Genomic DNA, 16925 nt, shown 5'->3' with positions numbered 1-16925 from the left:
TACTCACAGTCCTCACCACCATTCCCAACACTGACCACTACTCACAGTCCTCACCACCATTCCCAACACTGACCACTACTCACAGTCCTCACCACCATTCCCAACACTGACCACCACTCTCAATCCTCGCCACCATTTCCAACACTGACCACCTCTCACAGTCCTCACAGCCATTCCCAACACTGAGCACCACTCACAGTCCTCACCACCATTCCCAACACTGACCACTACTCACAGTCCTCACCACCATTCCCAACACTGACCACTACTCACAGTCCTCACCACCATTCCCAACACTGACCACTACTCACAGTCCTCACCACCATTCCCAACACTGACCACCACTCACAGTCCTCACCACCATTCCCAACACTGACCACTACTCACAGTCCTCACCACCATTCCCAACACTGACCACCCCTCACAGTCCTCACCACCATTCCCAACACCGACCACTACTCACAGTCCTCACCACCATTCCCAACACTGACCACTACTCACAGTCCTCACCACCATTCCCAACACTGACCACCACTCACAGTCCTCACCACCATTCCCAACACTGACCACTACTCACAGTCCTCACCACCATTCCCAACACTGACCACTACTCACAGTCCTCACCACCATTCCCAACAATGACCACCACTCACAGTCCTCATCACCATTCCCAACACTGACAGCAACTCACAGTCCTCACCACCATTCCCAACACTGACCACTACTCACAGTCCTCACCACCATTCCCAAAATTGACCACCACTCACAGTCCTCAGCACCAATCCCAACAATGACCACTACTCACAGTCCTCACCACCATTCCCAACACTGACCACTACTCACAGTCCTCACCACCATTCCCAACACCGACCACTACACACAGTCCTCACTACCATTCCCAACACTGACCACTACTCACAGTCCTCACCACCATTCCCAACACTGACCACTACTCACAGTCCTCACCACCATTCCCAACACTGACCACCACTCACAGTCCTCACCACCATTCCCAACACTGACCACTACTCACAGTCCTCACCACCATTCCCAACACTGACCACCACTCACAGTCCTCACCACCAATCCCAACACTGACCACTACTCACAGTCCTCACCACCATTCCCAACAGTGACCACTACTCACAGTCCTCACCACCATTCCCAAAATTGACCACCACTCACATTCCTCAGCACCAATCCCAACAACGAGAACTGCTCACAGTCCTCACCACCATTCCTAACTCCGACCACTACTCACTGTCCTCACCACCGTTCCCAAAACCGACTACTGCTCACAGTTCTCACCACTATTCCCAACACTGACCACCACTCACAGTCCTCACAACCATTCCGAAGAGTGACCACTACTCACAGTCCTCACCACCTTTCCCAACACTGACCACTACTCACACTCCTCACAACCATTCCCAACACCAACCACTACACACAGTCCTCACTACCATTCCTAACACTGACCACTACTCAGAGACCTCACCACCATTCCCGACAGTGACCACCACTCACTGTCCTCAGCACCAATCCAAACACTGACAACAACTCACAGTCCTCCTCACCATTCCCAACACTGACCACTACTCACAGTCCTGACCACCAATCCCAACACTGACCACCACTCACAATCCTCGCCACCATTACCAACACTGACAACTACTCACAGTCCTCACCACCATTCGCAACACTGACCACTACTCACAGTCCTCACCACCACTCTGTTGTTTCCACCATTACTACTGTATCAATCAACCTCTCCTGGTCTCCATCATATAACCAACATTCCCCCTCATTCTCCCTATCCTTTCACTAAATCTCAACACCTTTACCTGCTTTTATAAAATCAATCTCTAACTTTTTTCCAGTTCTCTTGATCGTTCTTTAACTCAAAACACTGATTCTGTTTTTCTCTCTCCATGAGTTCTGCTGATGTCACCTCAAATTATGTTCATATTTTAGATTTATCATCGCAGTATTTTACTTTTGGATTTCAACCATTATTTTGGAAAATGTATTCCATGAAAAAGAAATATTAAATCAAGAGAAACATCATAACAATGGAAGAAAACAGGAGCAGGAATATGCCACCAGGCTCCTTAAGCCTGCCCTGCCGGTCAATATGATCGTGACTGAACAATGCCGGCCACAACCTCCCTTCTGTTCCCGTTCCCTGTAGCCCTCTATTCTGCTACCTTTCAAATCGTTGTCTGTCTCCAGTGTTCTTAGCATCATTCATGCTACTATAGTTAAACTAATATCAAAGTTGTTGTTTTCTCCTGATATTGTTACCATTTTGTCGACCAACATCAAAGTTCTTCAGTTTGATAACTGGCTAAAATGTATTGAGGTTGAGCTTTAGATACTATTGTAAATGTTTTCAGTCCAATGGTGCTTTTCATGTTTTAGCACCATTCCAATTGAAAACTGATGTTGTTGATTTTAAATGATTGACTCTGTAAGAGAGAAGGAATATTTGCACTTTTAGATCACTCTTCAGGTCTTGAGCACATCACAATGTGTTTTACTATTAGCAACAAACAATCTGTTAGAGGAACTCGGTGAGACAAGCAGCTTCCGTGGTGGTGAGGGGAAGGAATTGTTAACATTTCAGATGAAACCCTGCATCAGGTCTGAGAGTGGAATGGGGAAATGATCAGTATAAAGAGGAAAAGGGGAGAGTGAGACAGGAGTCAGAGCTGATTGGTGGATTGAAAAGGGGGTGAAAGATAACAGGCAAGATGCATCAAGTTGGAGAAAAGAGGGAAGGTGGAGTTCAGAGACTGTGGCAGGGGAAAGGTAACTGGACAAAGAAAAAAATTGAGAGGCAGGTGGTGCAATGTAAGGGGAGTGCAATGTGAAAATTGGAAATGTTTTACAATTAATCACCTTGCTACTGAAATGGAATCACTATTGCAATGTAAAAATGCAACAGCCATTTTGGACAGAGCAAAAAAGTGATAAATATTGGACAAGATTTTAGAGGAATGCGAGCAGTGAAGAAAATGCAAAGAGACTCAATGTGATGTAGGTCACTTGGGTGAATGAGAAAGTACATGGCAGGTGCAGGTTAATGCAGATAAATATGAGATTATGCATCTCAGTTCTGTTAACAGAAAGACATGTCATTGATTGAACAGTGATCTCATTTGAGAAAAAAGAAGGTTCAATGAGATTTGGGTAGCCATGTCACTGAAAGCAAACATTCAGGTGCAGCAGACGTTTGCAATTTGTGGGCTACTCTTCATCATCAGAGAATTTGAGTACAGGAGCAAAGATTTCTTGCTGTATTTGAATAGGGCCTTTGTGAGACCTTATATGGAGTGCTGTGTGTAGCTTTGGTCTCCTTACTGAAAGGAGGATATTCTTGTTATAGAGCGAGTGCAATATAGGTTTACTTGACTGATAACTGGGATGGCAGGTCTGACATCTACCTAGTAATTGTGTAAGTAAGGTCTATATCCAGTCCTTTTAGAGGAATGAGAAAAGATCTCATAGAAACTTATAAAATTCTCATAGCATGAGACTCAGGAGGGGTAGTGCTCTGAATAGTTGCCGAGTCCAGAATCAGAACCACAGCCTCAAAGTATGAGAAGTTCATTTAGAATCAAAATCTGGAGAATTTTCTTCACTTACAGTAGCTAACGAACCTGTGGACATATGTTCAAGAAGGTAGATATACTGCTTGGAACTTCTAGTTTAAGACGGCACTATTGAATGTGTGTAATTATTGATGTAACCAAATTTTTATCACCCGATTCTGGGTGGAAATTTCCTCCTCTGTACCACTCATCAGTCAGAAACTGTGATGGAACGTCATTTGGTTCCTCAATAAGACAGGCAGGAAGTAGAGAGCAAATGTCTTGCCTTCCCTTCTTCCTGCTCCACTTCACCAACCTCTTTCACCAGTGTAGATTGTTCAATGCTTTCTGCCCTCCCCAGTGATAGACATAAAACTTATATTGTCAAGGCTCCAAAGCTCCAGACAGATAGTAGATGACAAATGTTATATTTGCTACTATTATCATAAGAAAGCATTAAGCAGGATAGGGAAAAAAATCAGCACATAATCCATGGAAGCGCACTCTATGAAGGAATAATGCATAGCTCTGCATAAGACAACCATTCATGATCCAAATGTACTTTTCATATTAACTCTAATCTTATAATTAATTTCAGCTCACTCCTATTTATGTTAAAATTAACAAATGTAAATTGAATTCATAAACTTGACCTTTCCTCAGAGGAATATGAGTTGGAAACCACTGGAGGAATGTGGGAGCAGATTTAATGTTATCCTGCCCTTCATGTCATTTAGTCAGGTCATTGCTGATTTGCATCCTGATCCATTCAACTGACTTGCTTCTTATCCGAGTTCAACTTAATTCCACTGGTAGAGGTATTTGCAAGCAAGGTATGCATTCCTCCTTTTTATGGTTTAAACCCCCATAAGGTCTTCCTGCCCGAATTGCAAGGTTAATATTGAGACCATTGACTCTGCAATTACGGGTCATGTTTGAAATCACCATAGGTTAAATTGTTTGTACATGCTGGCTTTTGAACCTTTAACAGAATACAAAAGGATAATTCCTCTGTACTCTGTACCAAACCTGTTTTGGAAGGATGTCTTAGAAATAATGAGTAGGGAAATCTCCTCATATAAACTATGGTGGCACATTCAGAGTGCTCAAAGAAGCAGCAACTGGAAATGTAACTGCTGAGTCATGGAAATTGCAGTGCTGAGTCTGGGATCAAGCCTGACTTCTGGAACAGAGTGTGTCCGAAAAGTTAACCTTGCATCTGACCCCATGGTATTCCTGCCATGGGATTGCTTGATTGCTTCCACGGGGTGTGCTGACACCACTCACCTCTGCAAACACCGAGGAGAAATGTTGCATTATAATGAGAGTTTAGTGAAGAAAGGCCTAATGTCTGTGCTGTTTACTTGTTCCCACAGTGCCTGTGTCTCTCATGTCACTGTATCTACATGGATCACAGTACTGCTGAGGCAGAATCAATAGACCATTGCATTCTTCACACTGTTCGTATACCCTGCCCTGGGAAAATGAACTGCATCATGTTTTGGTTCACTGAAAGTACATAAAACAACACTTAATGTTTGACTAATTCAGTTAGGATTAAAGTCACGCTGTAAATTAAACCTGGTTAATACATTCATTAAGTTACAGGTGTAATGTGTTCACATAACTTGCTTAAACTGTTAAACATTTAGTTATTTTTCAGGACATAACCTTTTGCTTTTTTTGCTGGGAAACTAGGCAATCATGTCTTATGTATTTATTTGACCAGAAACATTCAGGTCAAATAAATACATTAAGTGTTGTCTCACTTGTTGGAATTCCAAGATGTCTGTTTGGTGTCAACATTTCTTACAAACCACATGCCAAACCAAATAAAAAGTTGTCTTTTATTCAAAAAAAAAAATTAAATAGCTTTTGTCTGAACAAATTGGCAGGGGGAAGAAAACGGCTGGAGTAAAACGCTACTGATAGAAGAAATCTTTAAGCTGTTCAGCAGCTCAAACAGCATCTGAGGAAAGAGAAGCCAGATTAATTCTCCAGAATTAAGGAAAGGCCATTGTCCTGAAATAATAATCTAGTTGCTTTCTTCATAGATTCTGCCTGAACATCTGAGAGCTTCTGGTGTTTCCTGATTTTTTATCACTGAAATACTCAACAGGCCAGATGGCACCTCTGGGTAGCATCTGAGCGTTAATAGTTCATGTCAATGTTCATGTTTCTTTTAAAAGAAACTGGAGTTATTTATTTATTTACTCACTTATCAATTTATTTGACCCATCTACATTGAAACATACAGTGCAATGTGTCATTTGCGTTAACAACCAACAAAATCCGTTGCAGGGGTGTGTTGGACAACCTGCAAGTATTGCCACACATTCTGATGCCAACAAAGCATACCACAATGTTCAGCAGGGCAACACAAAGCACAATGGAACAGAACACAACAAGTAACAAAACAACAACAGCAAAACAAGCCCCTCTCTTCCCTCCTATCCACCCACACGCAGACAGTCTGCTAACTCCAGCTTAGGCTGCCAGCCTCCAGAGAACCCGCTGACTTGCAGACACTAGGTTTCAACTTCCCCATTGGACTCTCAGACTCACAGACTCAGTGCTTTGGCTATCGGGCTTGGACTTCCAGACTTCTGATCAACATTTGGCCTTTGGATAGAGAGGTTGGCAGGGGAGGGAGGAAGAGTAGGCACAAGAGAATGAAAGGAAAGAGCTGTAATGGTGAGGTGGAGGATAGATTAAGAAACAGAATGTTAATGGTGAAGGCAAAAGGGTATGGCAATGGAACAATTAAACAAATGCAAGTCAGGAAAAAGTTGTATATCATGACAACTCAGTTCCTTGACAGGGTGGGGTTAATCTCACAGTCAAATGCTGTGGTCATAGAGACTGGGATTAATTTGAAGAACATCATAATGAACGGCACTATCCTCCACACACAGCATTTCTTTTGGCAAAGTCATTCTTATTTAATTGGGAAGTTGCTATAGTTTCTTTAATAAGTTCTGTTTCCTCCACTCCAAATGGACTGTTTCCTGAGCAAATTGACTGTTTCATGATCAGTGGTTTGCTGTGACCCCAGACATCACTCTACATTACCTCCAGTTCATTGGCTGACATGGCGTTGTCAATAGAGACTCGGCTAACAAAACTATTCTCCATGGTTGGGCAAGCATGACCACACCAGCAGAAGTTAAATAACTGAGTAACCCTCTCTTCACTGAGTTCCTGATATGAGCAAATACTGCTGAAGGGAAGCATGGAGTGAAGGGTAAAACAAAACAAACTTACATTAATGGATCATCTTTAAAGTAGGAAGGCATCAGAAGGTGGTGTGAAGAGAATGGCAACATACCAAAAAAAGGAAATTCAAGACAGATGTCTAAACATTAGTCAAAGAGGTAGGTATTAAGGAGCCTCTTTATAAGAGTGAAAGGATCCATAAGAAGAAGAGAGGACAGACCTGTTTTTGTCAGCCCATGCCTAAATGTTGCCCAGGGCTTCCTGCATGCAAGCACAGTCTTTCTTTTTCTGAAGTGTTACAAATGAAACTGAATTGTGCGCAGTCCACACTTCTGATCTGATGATGGACAAAAGGTCACTGATGGAACAGTTTAATGTTGTTGAGATGAAGACAGTATCCCGAGGATCTCCTGGGGCTGAGAAAACAGAGCGCTAACAATCATACCCATCATGCTTTGTCACCGATATGACACCATCAGTGAAGAGACTTCCCCATGATTCCCACTGACTTCAATTTTACAAATGCTTTTGATGTTGCCTCAGATGTCGAGAGCTGTCAATCTAGACTCACCCCCTGAAACTCAGCTCTTCATGCATCTCTGTACCACGGGTATAATGAGATGTGAAGCCAAATATCTCTAGCAGAGCTCAAACTGCGCATAGAAGATTTTTACTATCTATTTATAATGTATTGACAAAGGATGAAAATAAACTGCAACCTAACCACAAATATCACTTAATGGATATTACCTTGATGCATTTTATCCCTTGATATAAACCTATGCATATGCCGAACTGCTGTCCTTTTACATGATTCCTATTTTTATCATAAACAGATTATGAAGTGGGCGTTGCTCTCCACTACAGAAATTAAATGAACAGTAACTTGCATGTTACCAGAGTTCAAAAGTTCAAAGTTCAAAGCAAAGTTATTCTCAAAGTACATATATATCACTGTGTACATCACTGTGATTCATTTTCTTGTGGGCATACTCAACAAATTCATAATGGAATAATAACCATAATAAAATCAATGAAAAACCACATCAACTTGGGCATTCAACCACTGTGCAAAAGACAACAGACTGTGCATATGCAAAAAGGAAGAAATAATAATAATAAATAAATAAATAAGCAAATAAACAAGGATGTTGCCTAGATTGGAGAGCATGCTTTATGAGAATAAGTTGAGTGAACTTGGTGTTTTCTCCTTGGAGCAACAGAGGTGACCTGATAGAGGTGTATAATAGAGGATGCTGTCCAAGTTGCATGCCATCTTGGACAATGTCTCCCATCCACTACGTAATGTACTGGGTGGGCACAGGAGTACATTCAGCCAGAGACTCATTCCACCGAGATGCAACACAGAGCGTCATAGGAAGTCAATCCTGCCTGTGGCCATCAAACTTTACAACTCCTCCTTTGGAGGGTCAGACACCCTGAGCCAATAGGCTGGTCCTGGACTTATTTCCTGGCATAATTTACATATTACTATTTAATTATTTATGGTTTTATTATTATTTATTATTTATGGTGCAACTGTAACGAAAACCAATTTCCCCCAGGATCAATAAAGTATGAGTATGACTATGTCTATAATATGATGAGAGGCATTGATTGTGTGGATAGCTAGAGGCTGAAATGGTTAACACGAGGGTTAAGGTGCTTGGAAGTAGGTACAAGGGGAATGCCAGAGCTAAGTTTTTCACACAGAGAGTGGTGGGTGCATGGAATGCGCTGTCAGCGAAGGTGGTTGAGGTGGATACAATAGGGTTTTTTAAGAGACTCTTAGGTAGGTTCATGGAGTTTAGAAAAATAGAGGGTTATGCAGTAGGGAAATTCTAGGCAGCTTCTAGGTAAGTTACATGGTCGACACAACATTATGGGCTGAAGGGCATGTAAAGTGCTGTAGATTTTCTGTGATTCTATGTCTCTATATTTCTAAGTAATAAATATCAAGAACATGAGTTGAATAGTCCTTGAAAGCGAGTCCATAGGTTGTGGGAACATATCAATGATGGAGCAAGTGAAGTTGAGTGAAGCTATCCCCGTTGGTTAAAGAGCCTGATGGTTGAGGGGTAATAACTGGTCCTGAACCTAGTGGTGTGAGTGCTGAGGCTCCTGTACCTTCTTCCTGATGACAGCACTGAGAAGAGAGTGTGACCTGGGTGGCAGAGGTCCCTCATGAAGATTGCTGCTTTTCTGCGACAAAGCTTTGTGTGGATGTGCTCAATGGTGGGGAGAATTTATATACTGTAATTGTCAAATGAAATGTCCTGGAGCTCAAAAGTTGGGCAGGGCAAGCCTTTCCAATGTGTCAGCAGATTCATTAGTTATACATGTTTGTGTGTTTGCTCATAATCATAGGCTACTGTCTTTATATATATACACACACAGACATAGGGCTTTGGACATAAATAATTTAAAATTACAATTGTATGCACCTAGGGGCAAAAATCATACATATGCTAAGATATTGGGGAGTTTGTAAATCTACTGGCATTCCACGAGTAATTGGAGATAACCAGTTCCACATTTCAAACTTGCAAAATTCTTACAGGCTGGATTCATGTTGTCCTGGCTGAGCAGCCTATAACCTAGAGCCACAGTCTCAGAATGAGGAACAGCCCACATAAAGATTCAGATAAGGAGAAATTTCTTCACCAGAGGAGTTGAATCTTCAGAAATTTTCATTCTGAGGGCTGTGGAAGTATACCCATTGAAACACAGAAATATAGAAAAACCTACAGCACAATACAGGCCCTTTGGCCCATAATGCTGTGCCGAACATGTACTTACTTTAGGAATTACCTGGGGTTACCCATAGCCTTCTATTTTTCTACCCATGAAGTCACAGAACACATAATAGAGCATAGAACATAGGACATAGAAGAGCACAGCATAGTACAGGCCCTTCGGCCTGTGATATTGTGCCAACCTATGAACCTACTCTTAGATTAATCTAACCTTTCCCTCTCCCATAACTTTCCATTTTTCTATCATCTCTATGCCTATCAGAAATTCTCTTATATGTCCCTAATGTATCTTTCTCTACCACCACCCCTACCAGGCTGTTCCATGCACCCACCACTCTCTGTGTAAAAAATCTTTCTCTGATATCCCCCTACACTTTCCTCCAAACACCTTAAAGTCATGCCTTCTTGTATTAGCCATTTTTGCCCTGGGAAAAGGGAGCTGGCAGTCTCTATGTATGCCTCTTATCATCTTATACACCTTATCAAGTCACTTCTCATCCATCTTTACTCCAAAGAGAAAATGCCTAGCCTACTCAATCTATCCTCATAAGGCATGCTCTCCAATCCAGGCAGCATCCTGGTAAATCTCATCTGCACCCTCTCTAAAGCTCCCACATCCTTCTCATAATGAGGCAACCAGGGTATTCCAAGTATTCTACAAATTTCCAAGTATGGTCTGGCCAGAGGATTATAGTGTTGCAACATTACCTCACAGCTCTTGAACTCAATGCCCCAATTAATGAAGGCCAGTACACCATGCTCATCCTTAACAACCCTATCACTGAAACAGAGATTGCTAAACACTGGATATTAAGGGAGTCGAGGGGTATTGGAATGGTGCTGGAAAGTGGCAATGAGGTAAAAGATCAGCCACAAAGCTACAATCTTAATAATGGTGAGGAGACTTGAAGGTGCCTGGTGGACTCTTCTTGCTCTTAATTCATATACCCTTACCTCATTTGAGTGGCTGAGTTGTTTGTTCTCCCTTGTTAAGAGGTAATTCACAAAAGTGCCATGGTACTTTTATAGAAAAGGCACTGTTATTGTCTAAACACTCAATGTATTTTTTATCTAATTCCTTTATCAATTATTTGTGTTGCCTGGAACCCCTCATTAGGATAATGGACAAATGCAGTTGGATAAGATGAATACTTAATTGATTTCATGATACACCAGGTACCATGAAAAATTATAACAGATGGAGTTTGGAAATGCTGTCACTAACGCATTAAATGAACAAATTAATGTCGAATCACAAACAAGAGAAAATCTGCAGATAACACACATCAAAGTTGCTGGTGAACGCAGCAGGCCAGGCAGCATCTCTAGGAAGAGGTGCAGTCGACGTTTCAGGCCGAGACCCTGCCTGCCTGGCCTGCTGCGTTCACCAGCAACTTTGATGTGTGTTGCTTGAATTTCCAGCATCCGCAGAATTCCTGTTGTTTGCGTTTTAAAATCTGCAGATGCCAGAAATGCAAGCGACACACAAAATGCTGGAGGAACTCAACAGGTCAGGCAGCATGTATGGAAAAGAGTACAGTCAATGTTTTAGGGCCGAGACCCTTCAGCAGGATTGGAGAGGAAAAAAGATGAGGAGTCAGAGTAAGAAGTCAATTCAGGGATTCATTTGGTAGCCATATTATTTCTGAACAAAATGGTTGTGGATTCAAGTCTGCCTTGAAGCTAGTGCCCAGGTGTAGTAGAGCCAAGGTACTGCATGGTCAGGAGTCGCTGTCTTTGCCATACAGTTTCTCAGCATAGTATAACAAGCACGTGCCTCTTCTGGCAGCATTTATAAATTCATGCCACAACACCAAAAGCAGATTATCTGATCATTAATGTAAGCTGTTTGTAAGATCTTATTACATTTATGGTACCTTCTGCTTTTCCTTACAAAACAGTGATGTCATCACATCCACAGCAGTCCATTGTTGATTCTCACCTCAGTACTCACATAGTATGTGCATTAATCATGACGCAGAGCTTACAGAGTCATACGATCATCCAATTACGATGACAGGCAGAAAAACAACAGTCCTTTCTTACAGGCGTGCAATTTTCTTTATCTCACTATGTTCTCCCAAGGCGAAATAAGTAACATCCACCCAATACATGTTGGTCTTCTTGTCCATTAATGCTTTTTAGACCAGGTTGGGGTCTGTCACTGTTGTGTGACGATGGTCATCATAAACAATGTAATATAATGGAAAAAAAAATTTCCTAGACAAAACCAATTTTCTACATATTAGTGTTCACTGTCCTAACGTTATATGTAGCTTCTCACCGTTGGCACTCCAATTGACCCGAACTTTTTTTCCCCTCAGTTTCGCGTTTGTTTTGAATAATCTCATGAATAAACTCTATTTATTATTTAATTAAACTAAGCTTTTAAGGAAGATAGTTTAATGAGAAAAAAATCAAAGGAATTCACAGAACACAAGCCACCTGTGTTCCCATTTATCTCCTTGTCTTCAGAAGCCTCACAGTAAAATGAAACTGCAGATTTGGGCTATAAATCTCTCTAAGAAAACAAATTCTGTTAAACTTTATCAACACCAACAGATTAACAACACAAACAGCACACTCACACTCGGGAGACCAAGCAAGGGATGACATCAGCAAATGACTAGTAGTATAGACAAATTTTATTCAGCAAAATGATTGTGGTGTTAAAAAGGTCAGATGTCAAAATGAGAAAGATAACCTTTCTTGATAAGTTAGGATTCACAAATCTATCTTGGGTTCCAAATGCACAAATATCATTGATTATTTAAAATAGTTAATTATTCTGAATTTCAAAAGTCTCTTGTGGACTGTGACCCTGTACAACATGGAGAATGGAATTCAGCTGAATGCAATCTTTAAAAGCTTTGTGGAAAACATCTTGAAAATCAAGAGTTTTCTCAAAACAATAGACACCAGTCAGCTGGGCTCCACAAAAGAGGTGGGGGATTTGGATTCACAAAGGACTTTTGGAAATGCTCACTAAAGGGAAACTCCAGCTCCAAACTACTTCCACTTAATATAGAGAAAAGTCCTCCAATATCTGGCCCCTTGCACTAATTGAATCATATCGTTTCATCTATGCAAGAAAAACAAGTTTCAAAGGGAAAGTTATTCACTCAATGGAAGCCACTGAGGCCAGCCTTTGGGAGAGATCCGCAGGAGCCTTTTGTCGCATTTCTTCAACTTAATCCACAATGAGGAATGTTAACCATACAAGGATTCTTAACAAGGGATTTTATTTTTTAAAAAAAAACACACACCTTTTTTATTTCCTTTGCTCAATGTAAATCAGAAGTGCCTCTCTCCATCTTAATGGTTGGAGAAAGATCAGCAAACATAAACTCAATATTTGATTATAATTAATCACAAGACTTGCTATCTGCAGCAGGCTATCTGTTGTATTCTAGAGGCTATTGATGGCAATGTTCAGAGATAAGAGAATGAATGACTTTGCTGTGTATATTGCAGAGCAGTGGGAATATTAGGATTGAAGTATAATGATATTATACCAGGTATTATTTTGTGTTAGTATCTGTTGTTGTGTTACTTGAACTGATGAAAATGGACCACTCTCTGATCAAGCAAAGTATGTCCATGAATGCTGGGGTCTCTGCTAATGTGGTAATATTTTCAACGGGCTGGATTTTGCTTGATCTGTCCTGTCACCTGTACATGCTGCCTGAGCTATTTTTGTCTTGTGAGCCTGATCATATTGGAAGCCACACCACCACAGCCATTCCGTCAGGCAGAGGGAAAATGTGAGCTGGAGGCCTCAGGTGGCAGACCCTTAAACAGCCAAATGCAGACTACCTAAAAGACCTGAAAAATATCTCGGAATTTAGTCAGAACAACTTTAAATGCCAGAAGTTAATCTTAAAAGCGTTTTCAGATGATAAAACTTTCCCAGTGGACATGCAGACTCACTGAGCCATGTCCTTGGTCATTGGGTCTTGACTTCTGATCGAGCTAAGGGTTTCAATTGATCCCAGGACTTGCTGATGACAGAACCCTGAACTCCAAGCCTCAAAATTCTGATCTGCCAGAGTGTCACCGGTCCTTTGTGCCCACATGGACTTCTGATCACAAGATCACAAGACAAAGGAGCAGAAGTAGGCCATTCGGCCACTGGGTCTGCTCCGCCACTCCACTATGAGCTAAACTATTATAGCCCCCCTGGCCACCCTCAGGGTCGCTCAGCTCGCTGTAGTCTAGGGAAACAGCCTCGGCCCTGCCAAACTGGGTAATTAGTTTGTGTGGATGCTGTGTGAGGTACCCCACCCCGTCCAAATAACAGACAATACACCAGATGCAATTAAATGATATACAGTTTATAGATATTACTGGAACTATATAATTAAAAGAGAATACAATATAAAAGGAAAATAAAAGGCGCCACACTTATCAAAGTTCGATCTCTTCGTGCAAAAACCGTTGGAGCTCAAGGACCTTCTTCTTCACCCTGCGACCCCCTCAGACCACCTCGACCGGCCGCCTGGGACCAACAACGGTGGTCGACCAGACGCTCCACAGGAATCCATCTCCGTCTCCTTGCCGAACGTCCCGCTCGGGGTCCGACCCCGTTAGCGGACTCACAGCACCTCGTCCATCCTCTGTCTCGCTCTCCCGCCTTCTCCCCCAAAACCCCGCGCATACAGTATCTTCAAATACACCAAAACCATAACAACTATCCCAATTGGTTAATAACATATTTCTTATCACCCTCTAAACCACAACAAGCTGCTAGTGCAAACTTTCTCAGCGTTTAAGACAACAAAGCCGCATTCCCCAGATTAACATAACAAAGACGCCATTTTAATTAGCCTCCGCAGTAACATAAAAATCGAAACCCCCTTACACTATTCTCCCATCTAGTTCCAATTTCCGGTTTTTTCCCCATATCTGTTGATACCCTGACTATAGATACCTATCAATCTCCTCCTTAAACACCCTCAGTGATCGGACCTCCACAGCTGTATGTGGCAATGAATTCCATAAATCCACGACCCTCCAGCTAAAAAAATTTCTCCTCCTCTCTGTTTTAAATGGGTACCCTCTAATTCTAAGACTGTGGTCTCTTGTCCGGGACTCGCGCACCAAGGGAAACAGCCTTTCCCCATCTACTCTGTCCAACCCTTTCAACATTCAAAATGTTTCTATGCGATCCCTTCTTATTCTTCTATACTCTTATGAATACAGTCCAAGAGCCGACAAACGCTCCTCATACGTTAGCCCCTGCATTCCAGGAATCATCCTCATAAATCTTCTCTGAACTCTCTCCAACAGCAGAACATCCCTTCGAAGATGGGGGGCCCAAAACTGCACACAGTGTTCCAAATGAGGTTTCACCAGTGCCCCATAGAGCCTGATCAACACCTCCTTACTCTTATACACTATTCCTCTTGAAATGAATGCCAACATAGCATTCACTTTCCTTACCGCTGATCCAACCTGGTGGTTAACCTTTAGGGTATCCTGCACGAGGACCCCGAAATTCCTTTGCACTTCCGATTTTTGAATTTTCTTTCCATCTAAATAATAATCTGCCTGATTATTTCTTCTTCCAAAATGTACAACCATACATTTCTCAACATTGTATCTCATCTGCCGTTTCTTTGCCCACTCTCCTAAACTGACCAAGTCTCTCTGCAACATTTCCGTTTCTTCCACACTTCTGCTCCACCACCTATCTTGGTGTCATCTGCAAACTTAGCCACAAAACCATTTAATCCATAATCTAAATCATTGATATACATTGTAAAAAGAAGCGGCCCCAACACTGACCCCTGCGGAACACCGTTAGTGACCGGCAACCAATCAGAATAGGATCCCTTTATTCTCACCCTTTGCTTTCTGCCTATCAGCCAATGCTCCACCCATTCCAATATCTTTCCTGTAATTCCATGAGCTCTCATCTTATTAAGCAACCTCTTATGTGGCACCTTATCGAAGGCCCTTTGAAAATCCAAATACACAACATCCATAGTCGCTCCCTTATCAATCTTATTTGAGATTACCTCAAAAAATTCCAATAGGTTGGTGAGGCTGGATCTTCCCCTCATGAAACCATGCTGGCTTGGGGCTATCTTGTCACACACCTCAAGGTATTTCATAACCTCGTCCTTGACAATCGACTCCAATAACTTTCCAACTACCGATGTCAGACTAATAGGTCTGTAATTTTCTTTTTGCTGCCTCCCTCCTTTCTTAAACAGCAGAACTACATTTGCGACCTTCCAGTCCTCCGAAACCATGCCAGAGTCTATTGATTCCTGGAAGATCATTTTCAATGCCTCCACAAACTCCAAAGCCACCTCCTTCAGAACCTGTGGGTGCACCTCATCCGGGCCGGGAGACTTATCTATTCTTAGTCCATTTAGCTTCCCAAGCACTTTCTCTCTAGTAATCTTGACTGTACCTAATTCTATTCCCTGAGACCTCTGGCTATCAGGTATGTTGTTAATGTCTTCCACTGTGAAGACTGATGCAAAATACTCATTTAGTTCCTCTGCAATCTCTTTATTACCCATTATAATTTCTCCAGCAACATTTTCAATCGGTCCTATATCTACCCATGTCACTCTTTTACTCTTCATATATTTTAAAAAAACTCTTAGTATTCTTTTTACTGTCAATTGTCAACTTCCTTTCATGATTCATCTTTTCTTTCCTAATGACTTTCTTAGTTTCCTTCTGTAAGGTTTTAAAAGTCATCCAGTCCTCAGTTTTTCCCACTAATTTTTGCTTCCCTGTATGCCATCTCTTTTGTTTTTATTTTAGCCTTAACCTCTATCGTTAGCCACACTTGTGCCATTTTTCCATTCATGATTTTCTTTTGTCTTGGAATATATTTTTCCTGCACTTTTTTTTTTATTTCTTGTAGGAATTTCATCCAATTCTGCTCTACCGTCCCTCCATCCAGTTTACTTTTCCAATCAACTTGGGCCAGTTCCTCTCTCATACCACTGTATACCATTTCCTTTGTTCCACTGAAATATCGATACACCTGATACCAGATTCTCCTTTTCAAATTTGAGACTGAACTCAATCATATTATGATCGCTACTTCCAAGGGGTTCCCTTACCTCCAGCTCCCTAATCGCCTCAGGTTTGTTACACAGCACCCAATCCAAAACAGCCGGTCCCCTGGTGGGCTTATGGACAAGCTGCTCCAAAAAGCCATCCTGTAGGCATTCTACAAACTCCCTCTCCTGAGATCCATTACCTTCCCGACTTTCCCAATCCACTTTCATATTAAAATCCCCCATAATTACCTTGACATTTTCCTTCTGACGTGCTTTTTCTATTTCCAACTGTAACTTGGAAAATGTGTAGTCCACATCCTGGCTGCTGTTTG

Source organism: Mobula hypostoma, chromosome 8 (assembly GCF_963921235.1).
Source record: "Mobula hypostoma chromosome 8, sMobHyp1.1, whole genome shotgun sequence".
In the NCBI taxonomy this organism is placed as follows: domain Eukaryota; kingdom Metazoa; phylum Chordata; class Chondrichthyes; order Myliobatiformes; family Myliobatidae; genus Mobula; species Mobula hypostoma.
The sequence above is the reverse complement of the archived record's forward strand: the minus strand, read 5'-3'. Positions refer to the sequence as shown.